Here is a 15,628-nt window from a genome sequence, read left to right on the forward strand (position 1 = left end):
CGGCTTCGGCCCCGGCCTTGACCTCGGCCTCGACATCGGCCTCGACCTCAGCTTCGGGACCATCGGCTTCGCCTCGGGCCTCGTTGCCATCGAAGCAGCTGGCCTCATCCAAGGCCTCGGGTAAGTCTCCACTTCCCTCCTCAGCTCCAGGATCGTCCAAAAAGCCATCCTCGGGCTCTTCGGCGGGAGGGTCCACCTCTGTTAAACCCAAGATGCCCGCGTCCGCCGCCCCGAGGGAATACTCGAGACCGAGGTCGCCCTCTGAGGAGCAGCGGCAGGTCTTGCCACAGGGAATGTCAATCCCCGTGTTCCAAGACTTGCTCCGGGCGTTAATCGCCTCGGAGCTCACCGGGGCCATTGAACATCTGCAGCAGGCTTCAGCCTCGGCTGCTTCGGCCTCGGTGGCCCCGCAGTTGGCGACCTCGGCCTCGGGTACCGGGGCTTCGGCTCCCGAGGCGCCCACGGCCTCGACCTCGGCAGTACCCTCGGATCCGGCTTCGCGGGGTCCGCCGGAGCGTAGCGTGCGCCCAAAAGACAAGGTGCGCCGGGTGCGGAGGATCTCGTCTTCGTCCTCGGAGTCCTCGCGGGGTTCATCGCCCTCGGGCAGGTCTCGGGCGAGGCGCCGTCCGAGGAAGGCCAAGCGGTCTCGGGCCTCGCCTCGGCGGCGCGGTCGCTCGTCGCCGGCCGGGGCCGATGCCTTGCAGGTGAGGGACCTGCGGGTGGATAATCCCATCTTATTCCGGTCTCCGGCCAGGGAGAGCTCCCGGGCCTCCTCGCCGGGGCCGAAGGGTCGGGCTTCGGTGCCTCGGACCCCGGGGGATCCCCGAAGGGTTCCTTTAGACGCACCCGGTCTCCGACTCCGTCGAGGTCGCAGGACTGTGCCTCGTTGGGGTCGGGGTCAGGTAGGGAGCCCAGATATTCTCACGAGGCCTCTCCCTTCGGCTCCGCCGGGAAGTCTCGGTCTCCCTCTCCTCCTGCTAAACCTTCCTCTTTTACGAGGTTCATGCAGGATATGGCGGGGGCTTTGGGTGTAGACTTGTCTGAAGGGTCCACTTACACCAAGGAGTTTTTAGAGGAGCAGGATCTTCCTGCCCCACCTCGGGAATCCCCGCGCCTTCCGATTAACAAGGTCCTCTGTCAGACCTTCCTGAGGAATCTTGAGGCTCCCTTGACGGTCGCTGTGGTCCCCTCCAAAATGGAGTCGAAGTATCGCACCCTCCCCATCAAGGGGTTCGAGAAGGGCCAACTTTCTCACAATTCGCTCCTAGTGGAATCGGCGGTTAAGAAATCGCAGCCCTCCAGGGTCTCGGCTGCGGTCCCGCCGAGTAGGGAGGGCCGGACCTTAGACAAATTCGGGCGTCGTCTCTATGCGAACTCTCTCATGGCAACGAGGGTCCTGAACTACACCTTTTCGTACTCGTCATTCCTACGTACGATGGTGAAGGACCTCCCCTCTTTTCGTGAGGTGATACCAGAGTCGCATAGGGACAGGTTTGCCACCTTTAGCTCTAATCTGGCCCAGTTGCGCCTATATTTGTTCCACGCAGTTTACGATGCGTTTGAACTCGCTTCAAGGGTATCGGCCTGTGCGGTGGCCATGCGCCGGCTGGCGTGGCTTCGTACCCTCGAGATGGAGTCGCATTTGCAGGAACGCCTGGCTAACTTGCCTTGCGTTGGGACGGAATTGTTCGACGACTCTTTGGATGCGGCGACCAAGCGGCTTTCCGAGCAGGAGCGCTCTCTGGCATCTTTGGTGCGCCCGAAGCCTAAGGCCCCTACCCAGCGTCCCTTCCGGCAGCCCCCGAGAAGGTATCCTCAGAAGTCGACGCCGGCCTTTTCCAGGCCGCCGCCACGGCGTCCACCCCAACAGAATAGAGGTGGCCCCTCTAAGCCCGTTGCGCAGGGGGCGGCCAAAGCCGCGCCGTCCTTTTGACGGGGTGGGCGGTCGGGGGCGGGCCCCCACCGCGACATCGCGCCACCCCCTCCCTATCGGGGGTCGGCTAACGGCCTTTGCCGGGGCCTGGTCTGCGATTACGTCAGACGCATGGGTGCTCCGGACAATCTCAGAGGGCTATTCGCTCAACTTCTCCAGTCCACCTCCGGACTTGCCTCCCGGGGCTTGCCCTCCCAATCGGAACCAGTTGGCCCTTCTCCTGGAAGAAGCCAGGGCCTTGTTGAGCCTCCGGGCGGTCGAGGTGGTACCTCGCGATCAGATGGGCCAGGGGTTTTACTCCCGTTACTTTTTAGTCCCAAAAAAGTCGGGGACTTGCGCCCCATTTTGGACCTCCGGAAGCTCAACAAGTTCCTGGTCCGGGAGAAGTTCCGTATGTTATCGCTTCCGGTTCTCTATCCGCTTTGGAGGAGGGGGATTGGATGTGCTCCCTGGACTTGAAGGAAGCGTACACCCATGTTCCGGTGCATCCCGCTTGCCGCAGGTTCTTGCGTTTTCAAGTCGGGGATTTGCACCTGCAGTATCGGGTTCTTCCCTTCGGTCTGGCGTCGTCCCCTCGGGTATTCACCAAGTGTATGGTAGTGGTTGCGGCGGCCCTGCGCTCGCGGGGTCTACAGGTCTTTCCCTACCTGGACGATTGGCTGATCAAGGCCCCGTCCAGGGAGGGGGTTATCTTAGCGACCCAACAGACTATCAGTCTTCTGCAGGACCTGGGGTTCGAAGTGAACTTTCCCAAGTCTCAATTGTGCCCGGCGCAGTCTCTCCAGTTCATTGGAGCCGTGCTGGACACGGTTCGCCTCCGCGCTTTTCTCCCCCCGCTTCGGCGGGAGGCTCTGCTTCGGTGGAGCCGCCACTGTCAGGGGCAATCGGAGGTGTCGGCCCAGAGCATGATGATTTTGCTGGGTCACATGGCGTCGACGGTTCACGTCACGCCTTTCGCTCGCTTGCACCTGCGGCTCGCGCAGTGGACTCTGGCGTCGCAGTGGAGGCAGGATCGCGATCCGGTGTCTTCCCGGATATCAGTGACTCCTTGTTTACGTCGATCGCTCCGTTGGTGGACCGGCTCTTCCAATCTGTCCGGGGGTTGGCTGTTTCTCGTTCCACCTCACAGCAAGGTCCTGACCACGGACTCCTCCGAGTACGCGTGGGGAGCTCATCTGGACGGCCTGAGGACGCAGGGTCTGTGGTCGGCCGAGGACCGTCGATGTCACATCAATGTGCTGGAGCTTCGCGCCATTTTTCTGGCCGCGCGAGCTTTTGTCCACCTGCTGCACGACCAGGTGGTACTCGTGCGGACCGACAACCAAGTGGCGATGTACTATGTCAACAAACAAGGGGGTACGGGCTCTTGGCCTCTGTGTCACGAGTCTCTTCGCCTTTGGGAATGGGCGATCTCCCAGAACATATTCCTGCGAGCGGTTTACATTCAGGGAGTGCAGAACCAGCTGGCAGACAAACTCAGTCGTCTTCTCCAGCCGCACGAGTGGTCGCTGAACTCCCGGGTACTTCGCGAGGTCTTCGACCGCTGGGGAACTCCTCAGGTGGATCTGTTTGCCTCTCCGGAGACTCGCAAACTGCCCCTCTATTGCTCTCGGATTTACTCCCAGGATCGTCTCGAGGCGGATGCCTTCCTCCTCGAATGGGAGGGGAAGTTCCTTTATGCGTTCCCGCCGTTTCCTCTGATTTTGAGAACGCTGGTTCATCTCAGATCGACCGGAGCCTCCATGATCCTCATTGCGCCTCGTTGGCCCAGGCAGCCCTGGTTCTCCCTGCTTCTTCAACTCAGTGCCAGGGAACCTCTGCTTCTGCCGGTGTTTCCCTCTCTGCTGTCTCAGAGTCGGGGTTCGCTGTTACATCCCAATCTTCAGTCTTTACATCTGACTGCTTGGTTTCTCTCCCCCTGACTTCGATTCCGGTGTCTCGGGCCGTGAGGGACATTTTGGAGGCCTCGCGCAAGGTCTCGACTCGGCTTTGTTATGCCCAGAAGTGGACCAGGTTTACGTCCTGGTGTTCTTTGAATCGTCTGGAACCGAGTTCGGTGCCTGTGGCTTCGGTTCTGGATTATCTATTACATTTATCTGAGTCTGGCCTGAAGACGACTTCAATTCGGGTACATCTCAGTGCCATTGCTGCATTCCATCGGCAACTTGAGGGTCGTTCTCTCTCTCTTCATCCTCTGGTGACTTGTTTCATGAAGGGTTTAGTGAATGTCCATCCTCCTCTGAAACCTCCTCCGGTGGTGTGGGATCTTAATGTGGTCTTGGCTCAGCTGATGAAGCCTCCCTTTGAGCCCATCGACAAGTCGCACCTTAAGTTTCTCACTTGGAAAGTGGTATTTTTGATTGCGCTCACGTCTGCTCGTCGGATTAGTGAACTGCAGTCCTTGGTGGCGGATCCTCCTTTCACGGTATTTCATCATGATAAGGTGGTTCTTCGCACTCATCCAAAATTTTTACCTAAAGTTGTGTCTGATTTCCACCTCAATCAGTCTATTGTCCTTCCGGTGTTTTTTCCGAAGCCCCATTCTCATCCTGGTGAGGCGGCGCTTCATACGCTTGACTGTAAGAGGGCGTTGGCTTTTTATCTTCAACGCTCCAAGTCTTATCGGAAGGTTCCTCAATTGTTTTTGTCCTTTGATCCTAATCGTTTAGGACACCCGGTTTCGAAGCGCACCTTGTCAAACAGGTTAGCTGCTTGTATTTCTTTTTGCTACGCTCAGGCTGATCTCCCGCTTTCGGGTCGAGTTACGGGTCATAAAGTCCGAGCGATGGCAGCTTCCGTGGCTTTCCTCCGATCCACGCCTATGGAGGACATTTGTAAAGCTGCCACTTGGTCTTCGGTTCATACGTTCACCTCCCACTACTGTCTGGACACTTTGTCCAGAAGCGACGGCCGGTTTGGCCAGTCGGTGTTACGTAACCTGATTTCATAATTTGCCATCCTCCCACCTACCCTTTTTTTTTGGTTGGCTTGGAGGTCACCCACATGTGAGAATATCATGCCTGCTTGTCCTGGGATAAAGCACAGTTACTTACCGTAACAGGTGTTATCCAGGGACAGCAGGCATATATTCTCACAACCCGCCCACCTCCCCGGGGATGGCTTCTTTGCTATGATATGGAACTGAGGACCACGAGGTGGGGATGCGCCCTCTAGTGGGCAAGAAGGCTAGCACATGCGTGGTGCAGTGTGCAAACTTGAAACTTCAATCAAGTTTGCTTGAAAAGCTGTCCGCGCTGGGGCTCCGTAGATGACGTCACCCACATGTGAGAATATATGCCTGCTGTCCCTGGATAACACCTGTTACGGTAAGTAACTGTGCTTTATCCAGGGACAGCAGGCAGATATTCTTGCGTCCCACCCACCTCCCCGGGTTGGCTTCTTAGCTGGCTTATCTTAACTGAGGGACCGCGCGTCGGGGTCGGGCGGGAAGGCACTCGCGCATGCGCGGTGCGGTCTCTAGAACTTTCCAAGTTCTTAAAGTGCAATCACTCTAAAAGTGTCCGTACCGGGGCTCCGTCGGTGCCGTCACCCATCAGTCAAGAATATCTGCCTGCTGTCCCTGGATAACACCTGTTACGGTAAGTAACTGTGCTATTTTGTCATATAATTGTTACTTCATTTGTTTTATATTATGCTGACTCAATCATATTCTGTACAAGAAGTTTATTCTTGATAATATGTTCAAAATATAAATAAAGAAGGAAAAAAAATTTATTTCAATTCATATCCTAAAAACTAACAAAATTTATTTCATCTACATTTAAAATCTACACTAACATGTAATACTAAGTGCAAAGTGCTACTAATAACAAAATCATAGGCTGGGAAAAGCTACAGGTACTATCTAAAGTAAAGTCCATCGATCAATTTTCAAGGTTCTTAATGATGTTAAGTTTTGAAGCCATTCTTTATAATGAACATCCTAAAACACCTTATATCTACTTTGTACCAAAAATAATAAAACACTTATAAATCCTCCTGGACACCCTATAGTTTTGGGGAAATCATCTATACTTGAATCTTTATCTCAATATTTGAATTTTTATTTACAAAGATTTGTGTCAGAAGCATCCTCTTATATAAGTGACTTTCAGCATTACATACAAATTTTGGAGGACATTGACATCTCAGACTCAGCACAAATTATATTAGTCACAATGGATGTAGTGTCCTCAAGAGGAAGCTTTGACTATGATTGATAGATATCTGAATAGACTCCCTATATCCAAAGAAAAAATTGAGTTATTAAACTATATGGCTACAAAAATTATTAAGAATAACTGTTTTGAGTTTGAAAATGAATGTTTTCTCTGGATAAAGGGAGTAGCAATGGGGACTACAGTAGCCTCCTTGATAGCATGCTTATTTATGTCTGACTTTGAGACTAAATTTGTTTACAATAGTCCATATAGTACCCATATTTCATCTTGGAGGTACTTCATTGATGATGTGATTTTCATTTGCAAGGAAATGAAGAACAATTAATTAAATTTTTGCAATATATTAACACAGTTGATGATAATATAAAATTTGACCATAATTGGAATAGATGTCAAATTAATATTTTGGACATACAAATCACTTTAGAAAATAATGAGTTTATGACTGATTTGTTTAGAAAAACAACTGATCGCAATACCCTTCTGCATTATAAAAGCTTTCATCCTAGGAATTTAAAAGATATTATCCCACTGGGGCAATATTTGCGTATGAAAAGATTGTGCACATCAGATGATTCTTTCAAACATAATGCTTTAAATCTCGCCACTTGATTTAGCCAATGAGGATACCCTTTACCCATAGTAAAAAAGGCTTTTAAAAGAACTAAGTATATTCATACTCAATGGGGTAAATCAAATAATCGTCAGGCGCAAAATCCTCTGGTTTGTGTATTACCTTATCCTACCAAAGAACATCTTATACAAAAAGCAATACACCAACATTGGCATATACTTGACCTTCATCCAAATTTAAAAGAACACCCAAGATTTGCTTTCAAGCGAGCTAAAAATTTAGGTGAAATATTAAAAACTCAACCTTACAGTATGGAACGTTGCCCTTGTGGGCAATGTTCAGTTTGTTATGCATCTATGCACATTACTGAAATAACAATACCACATTCACAAAAAAGTGTTTAAATTCAGATCTTCCACAAACTGTAAATCTCAGGGGGTAGTATATGCCATAGTTTGTCCCTGTGGCCTATACTATATACCGTATTTTCACGCAAATAACGCGCACCCGTATAAAATGCGCACACGGGTATAGCGCGCAGAAATCACGATGATATGTACAAAAACTTTGGTATACCGCGCTCACGGGTATACCGCGCATGCTGCCCGACGCTCCTTTCGCCCGCCCTGACTTTCCGACTCTCCGTTCACCCCCCCTGACTTCCGTGCACTGTCCCCCCTTGAAGGTCTGTCCCCATCCTGAAAGCCTGATGCCCCCCCCCCGACGTCCGATACATCCCTCCCCCCGAAGGACCGCCGACTCCCCAACAATATCGGGCCAGGAGGGAGCCCAAATCCTCCTGGCCACGGCGACCCCCTAACCCCACCCCGCACTACATTACGGGCAGGAGGGATCCCAGGCCCTCCTGCCCTCGACGCAAACCCCCCTCCCCCAACAACTGCCCCCCCCCAAGAACCTCCGACCACCCCCCCAGCCGACCCGCGACCCCCCCTGGCGACCCCCACGACCCCCCCACCCCCCTTCCCCGTACCTTTGGTAGTTGGGCCAGAAGGGAGCCCAAACCCTCCTGGCCACGGCGACCCCCTAACCCCACCCCGCACTACATTACGGGCAGGAGGGATCCCAGGCCCTCCTGCCCTCGACGCAAACCCCCCTCCCCCCCAACGACCGCCCCCCCCAAGAACCTCCGACCGCTCCCCCAGCCGACCCGCGACCCCCCTGGCGACCCCCACGACCCCCCCACCCCCCTTCCCCGTACCTTTGGTAGTTGGCCGGACAGACGGGAGCCAAACCCGCCTGTCCGGCAGGCAGCCAACGAAGGAATGAGGCCGGATTGGCCCATCCATCCTAAAGCTCCGCCTACTGGTGGGGCCTAAGGCGCGTGGGCCAATCAGAATAGGCCCTGGAGCCTTAGGTCCCACCTGGGGGCGCGGCCTGAGGCACATGGTCGGGTTGGGCCCATGTGCCTCAGGCCGCGCCCCCAGGTGGGACCTAAGGCTCCAGGGCCTATTCTGATTGGCCCACGCGCCTTAGGCCCCACCAGTAGGCGGAGCTTTAGGATGGATGGGCCAATCCGGCCTCATTCCTTCGTTGGCTGCCTGCCGGACAGGCGGGTTTGGCTCCCGTCTGTCCGGCCAACTACCAAAGGTACGGGGAAGGGGGGTGGGGGGGTCGTGGGGGTCGCCAGGGGGATCGCGGGTCGGCTGGGGGGCGGTCGGAGGGTCTTGGGGGGGGGCGGTCGTTGGGGGGGAGGGGGGTTTGCGTCGAGGGCAGGAGGGCCTGGGATCCCTCCTGCCCGTAATGTAGTGCGGGGTGGGGTTAGGGGGTCGCCGTGGCCAGGAGGGTTTGGGCTCCCTCCTGGCCCGATATTGTCGGGAAGTCGGCGGTCCTTCGGGGTGGGGGTGCGAGTGGTCCTGCCGGGGGGGGGGGATGTATCGGAGGTCGGGGAGTTGGCCGGGCAAGAGGGCTTGGGCTCCCTCTTGCTCCGATCGTGGATGCGGGTGCGGGTGGGAGCGCGTGCGAGCGGTCGTTCGGGGTGGGTGTGCGAGTGGTCCTGCCGGGGGGGGGGGATGTATCGGACGTCGGGGAGTCGGCCGGGCAAGAGGGCTTGGGCTCCCTCTTGCTCCGGTCGTGGATGCGGGTGCGGGTGGGAGCGCGTGCGAGCGGTCGTTCGGGGTGGGGGTGCGAGCGGTCCTGCTGGGGGGGGTGAATCGGGCGTCGGGCGGGGTGGGAACTATGTTTTAAAACTTTTGTATACCGCGCTCACGCATATAACGTGCGAGGGGTATGCGCGGTAGGTAAAAACGCGTATAACGCGCGCGTTATATGCGTGAAAATACGGTAGGTCACACACAACGTCAGATTAAATTGAGAATTATGGTACATTTGAGCACCATTAGGGCAAGCAAAATGGAGGCTCCCTTGATTCAACATTGGATAACAGCTGGTCATATTTTAAATTAATTAAGATACACAGTTCTGATAAAATTAACTTTACCTCATGGAGGAGATTTATTTCAATCTTTTCTTTATAAAGAACAAAAATTAATATATGATTGGCACACAGTGGAGCCATGGGGTCTTAACCATGAAATTGAATGGTCTGCCAAAATGTTCTAGCTATCTTTTACTATAGGGCAGGGATCTCAAAATCTCCTTGAGGGCTGCAATCCAGTCAGGTTTTCAGGATTTCCTCAATGAATATGCATTGAAAGCAGTGCATGCACATAGATCTCATACATATTCATTGAGGAAATCCTGAAAACCCGACTGGATTGCGGCCGTCAAGGAGGGACTTTGAGACCCCTGCTATAGGGGGACATTTTAATTTAATTCAGTTTATCTCAATTGATTCTAATTTAACTTTTCCAATTTAATTCCATTCTTTGGATGTTAAATTGGATGACAATTAAGCTCCCAGAGGATAGGTCATTGGGAGTCATGTGACCGGGTAGTCTCCTCCTATATAAGGAGCTCTGTGGTGGTAATTCCCTCACTTGATGTTTCCCAGCAGGAACTCTCAGCCGGAAATCTGTATCAAAAGTAATTTCAGGTAAAAGTTATAATTTTAAATAGTTTAAACAGTTGTAAGTTAGGTATTCATAACTAGGAACTGAGGAGTAATGGTTATTAGAATGTATTTGACTATAGTAAATTCACTAATTGCAGTATTTAGTATTTAGAAAAACTCTTCTTATTATCTTAGTACTTATATCGCCAACCTCCCTGATGATGGACTCAACTGAAACTCAGCTGGAGTTGGAGGCTTATGCTGATTGAACAATATAAGTAATTAACACTGGAAAACTTTAAGGATTAAGAAGAGAGAACCTCAGAACTGATTAAGCATTTCTAATTGGATCATTAATATAAGGAACAACTGGCCTGGTCAAGCCTACAGATTACTACTCAAGGAGATATTGGGACTTTAATAATGATAATAATTATAATAATAACTTTATTTTTTGTATACTGCTATACCACAAGCAGTTCAAAGTGGTTTACAAAGGAAGAGACTGTACACAGACAGCGAAGTTACAGAGAAAGAATTTCAGATTACATTAGTAAGTCGAGAGTGGTTGGGAGCTACAGAGGTACAATGAGGTAGGAGGGGTCAGAGAAATTTATCGAAAAGGTATGTTTTTATTGATTTTCTGAAGGATTGGTAGGAGGGGGAATTGGAGATGAGGGTGGTTAAACCTTTGTTCCATTTGCCTGCTTGGAATGACAATGTTCTATCTAGGAATCTCTTGTAGGTACAGCCCTTCAGGGATGGTAAGGCAAACAGATGAACATTACGTGTGCAAGTGGTACCTGGAAATGCAAAATAGTGCGACAGGTAGATTGGGGAAGAACCTGTTATGGTTTTAAAGCAGAGGCAAGCAAACTTGACCCATCATCAAGTTAAGTAAGCTTCATTGGGCCAGAATGGCTTCAAAACTTAACATCATTAAGAACCTTGAAAATTGATTGATAAACTCTACTTTAAAGCTTTAGATAGTACCTGTAGCTTTTCCCAGCCTATGATTTTGTTATTAGTAGCATTTCGCACTTTGTATTACATGTTATTATAGATTTTAAATGTAAATGAAATAAATTTTGTTAGTATTTAGGATATGAATTGAATTAAAGAAATCAATAAATTAAATATTTAATTAATTTTATGTTATGGTATTCTTGGTATAGCATTTTAATGAATTGAATATCAGTAATTGACTATATTTACCCTACTTTGTATAGTTCAGTTCTGATCTCAACATTCTGTGTAAAATGGGGCTCTTCATGTCAGGTGATAAATCTTTGGTGGTACAAAAGAGGACCATACAGTGTACTTGTTTTTCAGTTTGAAACTTCTGCAAGTTCAGTTGTTAGTTAGTTAGTTAGTTTTTCTTTTTTGATGGGGGGGGGACACTGTTTCTCTTGAGAGAACTATTTCTTTAATCTTCCTTCACAATAGATTAGGGATGAAGCGAAATTCATAACTCTCACAGAGGGCAAAGAGTGATTGAGGACACCATCACAGAAACTCTATCACTACTCTTTTGGATGGAAATTGTCTTCTGGGGATTATACAAGTGCACTCTATGGAACCCACATTTATTCTTGAAGGCTTAGTACTCCCTCCCTTTCAAGTTTTGCAGGGTATTATCTCTTTAAGTTTTAGAACAGAGGTTGGTCTCTTTGGGTAATTTTAAAGGAAATTGTACATCTGTGCCCAGTAGTCTCTCTATTCTATTTCACTTGTGGCAGAATTAGGGTTTTTTTCTTCTATGAGTAAAAAGGTCAGATGAAGTAAGTCAGGGCAGGGATGTCCATTCTCTAGTCAGTTATCAGTCACTTTAATGATATTTGTTGGTGCACTCGTCTAGGGCACATGGCCTCCACAGTTCACGTGACTCCCTTTGTGAGGCTTCACCTACGAATCCTCAATGGTCCCTGGCATCTCAGTGGTCACAAGCTCTTGACCCACTTTTGCAACATGTTACAGTCATCTCATCTTTTCGACAATCACTACAGTAGTGGATGCACTCTTCCAATCTTTCCAGAGGGTTACTCTTTCAAACACCTCCTCATCAGAAACTCCTGACCATGGATTTGTCAACCTATGCTTGGGGAGCTCACCTGGATGGCCTGCGTACTCATGGTCTCTGGTCTACTAGGGATCTAGAGACATCATATAAATCTGTTGAACTCAGAGCGATTTACAATGTCCTCAGGGCTTTTCAGCACCTTCTGCAGGATCAGGTTCTTCTTGTCCGTACAGACAATCAAATAGCCATGTATTATGTAAACAAGCAAGGAGGAACAGGATCTCTCCTTCTCTGTCAAGAGGCTCAAAAGATTTGGAATTGGACAATTCCTCACAACATCTTTCTCAGGGCAGTTTACATTCAAGGGGAGCAGAATTCTCTGGCGGACAACCTTAGCCGCATTCTTCAACCTCACGAATGGACACTGAACTCAGCAGCTCTCCATCCCATTTTTTCTCAATGGGGGACTCCACAAGTAGATCTGTTTACATCTCCCCACAGTCACAATCTGCCCTACATTGCTCCAGGCTATATTCTCCTCATCGCCTAGAGGCGGACTCATTTCTCCTGGATTGGACAAACAAGTTTCTTTATACATTTCCACCCATTCTTCTTGTTCTCAGAATGCTTGTCAAGCTCAAGCAGGAGTCTGCCACCATGATTCTGATTGCTCCTCGGTGGCCCAGACAACCATGGTTCTCCCTTCTAGTTCAACTCAGTATCAAAGAACCAATACCTCTGCTGATTTTTCCATCTCTTCTCACACAGAGTCACGGTTCTCTTCTACATCCCAACCTCCAGTCTTTACACCTGACAGTTTGGTATCTCTCAGGCTGAGTTCTGCTGATCTTCATCTCTCTCAGCCTGTCAGACTTATCTTACAAGCTTCCAGAAAACCAGCCACTCAGCAGTGTTACCAGCAAAAGTGGACACGTTTTTCTGCTTGGTGTCTTCTTCATCACCAGGATCCGAAATCCATGTCCGTTTCCTTAATTTTGGATTATCTCCTTCATTTGTCTGACTCTGGACTCAAATCCATATCTGTTAGAGTCCATCTCAGTGCTATCAATGCCTTTCATCAACTAGTGGATGGCAAACCTCTCACTGCTCATCCTCTGATCTGCAAATTCATGAAAGGACTTTTCAATGTCAAACCACCTCTCAAGCCACCTCCAGTGGTCTGGGATCTTAATGTGGTTCTTGCCAAGTTAATGATGCCTCCATTTGAACCAATGCCTACATTGGAAAATTGTTTTTCTCATCTCTCTAACTTCTGCCAGAAGAGTGAGTGAACTTCAAGCTTTAGTGGTGGATCCACCATTTACAGTGTTCCACCATGACAAGGTTGTGCTTTGCACCCATCCAAAGTTCTTACCAAAGGTTGTCACAATTTAATTTCACCAATCGATTGTGCTTGCAGTATTTTTTCCCAAGCCTCATTCTCATCCTGGAGAAATGGTTCTTCATACTCTGGACTGGAAACAAGCATTGGCTTACTATTTGCATAGGACTAAATCACATAGATCATCTCCCCAGCTTTTTGTCTCTTTTGATCCTAACAAGGTAGGGCATCCTGTATCCAAGAGAACGATTTCCAATTGGTTGCTGCTTGCATCTCATTCTGTTATGCTCAGGCAGGGCTGCAACTGAAGAGTCGGGTTACAGCTCATAAAGTTCTAGCTATGGCAGCTTCAGTAGCTTTTCTCCGCTCTACTCCTATTGATGAAATATGCAAAACTGCTACTTGGCCCTCGGTTCATACATTCACCTCTCATTATTGTCTGGAAACTTTTTCCAGACGGGATGGACACTTCGGCTAAACATTATTATAAAATTTATTTTCGTGAAACAAGGCCAACACTCCCACCATTCCATTCTGGTTAGCTTGGAGGTCACCCATATGTGAGAATAGGCTGCCTGCTTGTCCTGGGATAAAGCACGGTTACTTACCGTAACAGTTGTTATCCAGAGACAGCAGGTAGCTATTCTCACAACCCACCCACCTCCCCTGGTTGGCTTCTCTGCCTGGTTGGAGATACGCCCTGCGCTGGGCGGAAAGGCACTTGCGCATGTGCGGTGCGGCTGACTCGAAACTTCTATGTTTCTACAAGCAAGTCTGCTTGCGAGGCTGTCTGCATCTGGGTACCGTGGATGACGTCACCCATATGTGAGAATAGCTGCCTGCTGTCCCTGGATAACAACTGTTACGGTAAGTAACTGTGCTTTTTAGCAAAATGCACAAGATAGTAATGGATTCAAAGCCAGCACATAAACAAATGTGACACGCATTCCGAAGAATGCTTTTGCAGCAGAGCAGGGAGAGGAAGATTCTTCGGGAATCACTGGGGCCTAAATTCTCTATTACTGCGTTTAACTTAGGCGTGCTTTGGACGTCGGATATAAGTGAATAATCATGGAGTTAAGGGTCTTAATTAATGTTAATTGGGTAATAGACGACACATAGACGTCCCTAGGTAGTACATAAGGAACTAACGTCTATCGAAAGCATAGTCCCGTCTGCAGCTCTGGACGTGGGCGTTCCGTGGGCGGTCTATGGGCGTGCCAAGTGGGGACGCTGGATAGGCGCTACTTGGGCGAACGCGTGCGTCTAACTCTCGTGAATTATGTAGACGTAAAAAACCCTGGTCTAACTTGGATTTCAATGCCGTTTCAACTATCGTAATTGCGGCTCTTTGTTACACGCGAGGCAGACGTCTGCTGTATTTTGTATCAATAATTCCAATAGTAAATTTCAATAGGTATGTTTCATCTTTTCTCTGTCCTAATAAATAGAATGACACCATAACAATGGAACACATTATATTGCATGGATAACAAACCACATTTCAGCCCAAACCATAATATAATATTCCCATGGCTTTTACAACCCCCTTTTTTGTCTCAACAAACAGCACTGCAATCGGCTCTCTTTTGAAAGCAAAGAAAAACCAGCACACATTATCAGCACTTAAAAAGAGAATAAACAGATACACACCTTAACATTCCAGCTTCCCTCATTGCAAAATGGAGGTGTTCAGTTGCACAAAACTGACCTCATTGTGACCTCATCAATCTGCATCTTCCAAAGTAATATGCCACAATTAAAAGACGTGGTGGGTGTTGAACCCACAACCTCTGGATGTTAGCAGCATAGGCTGGGCTCCTAACTGATAGAGCTACAGCTGTTTGACTGAGCTGTCTGTGCTTCATTAGGTATCATATCAGGATGAACTCAAATAAGTTTAAGCAAAGGAATGCCTAAAGATTTGGAACGTTTTCAAGTAGAAAACAAATATGAAATATGTATTAAAGAATTGCAGCACAAATAACGCCTAAACGGAACAGATTATTTACAGTCCTATATGCATTAGTACAGTGCTCAGAATGAAGATTAGCGTGTAAGAAAAACAGAGCTCCACCTCACATGCATTCAAGCACACTTGGGAATATGGGTTTGGGGCTCAGTGAAAGCAGCGCTTTTAGCCATTGAGCTAACACTCTTTTGTCTCAGCCTACTATGACATTATAGCTAAACTCCTTTTCCCTTAGCACTTCACTAAGATATGATATGACAAGGGAACGAGAGGAATTGGAGGTGTGGGTCAGTGAGGAAAGGCACTCTCTACCAATCGTGCGGCCTTTAAGGGTTCAAATCCCAGCCTGTATTTTACTTGTGGCGTATCAGCTTTCCAGGTGCACTTTGATGATGGTTTCCACTTCTTATAGGAGTTGAATATAACATTTCTCCATTTAAACATGGCATACGTTGTTAGTTTTGATCGTGGTAAAGTATACATTTCTGAAATGGTGAAGAAACAATAAGCGGTATAAGCAAATCCAAACTGCTATAAGCGCAAGAAAGCATTTGTAGCTCAACACGCTAATGCTCCTTTTCTGAGCTTTGCCATCTAAAACTCCCCGGTTTGACTCCCACCTTTGCTCATTTTAA

At 48.9% G+C, this 15,628-nt stretch overlaps 1 protein-coding gene across 10 annotated transcripts in view; it reads left to right on the forward strand.

Annotated features, from left to right (window-relative positions):
* Positions 1-15,628, forward strand: part of GRK3 (G protein-coupled receptor kinase 3) — a 466,643-nt gene that overhangs the window by 249,342 nt on the left and 201,673 nt on the right. Inside the window, exon 1 of one of the 10 annotated variants that reach the window (XM_033955480.1) lies at positions 5,512-5,532. The exons of 7 other annotated variants lie outside the window; for them this stretch is intronic. The gene's annotated coding sequence lies outside the window, so the exon portion shown is untranslated. Of the gene's footprint in view, positions 1-5,511; positions 5,533-9,677; positions 9,702-10,465; positions 10,488-15,628 lie in introns of those variants that run through there. 2 more of the 10 variants (XM_033955479.1, XM_033955478.1) reach the window with 2 other exon arrangements.

This window comes from Geotrypetes seraphini, chromosome 8, assembly GCF_902459505.1.
Source record: "Geotrypetes seraphini chromosome 8, aGeoSer1.1, whole genome shotgun sequence".
Classification (NCBI taxonomy): Eukaryota; Metazoa; Chordata; class Amphibia; order Gymnophiona; family Dermophiidae; genus Geotrypetes; species Geotrypetes seraphini.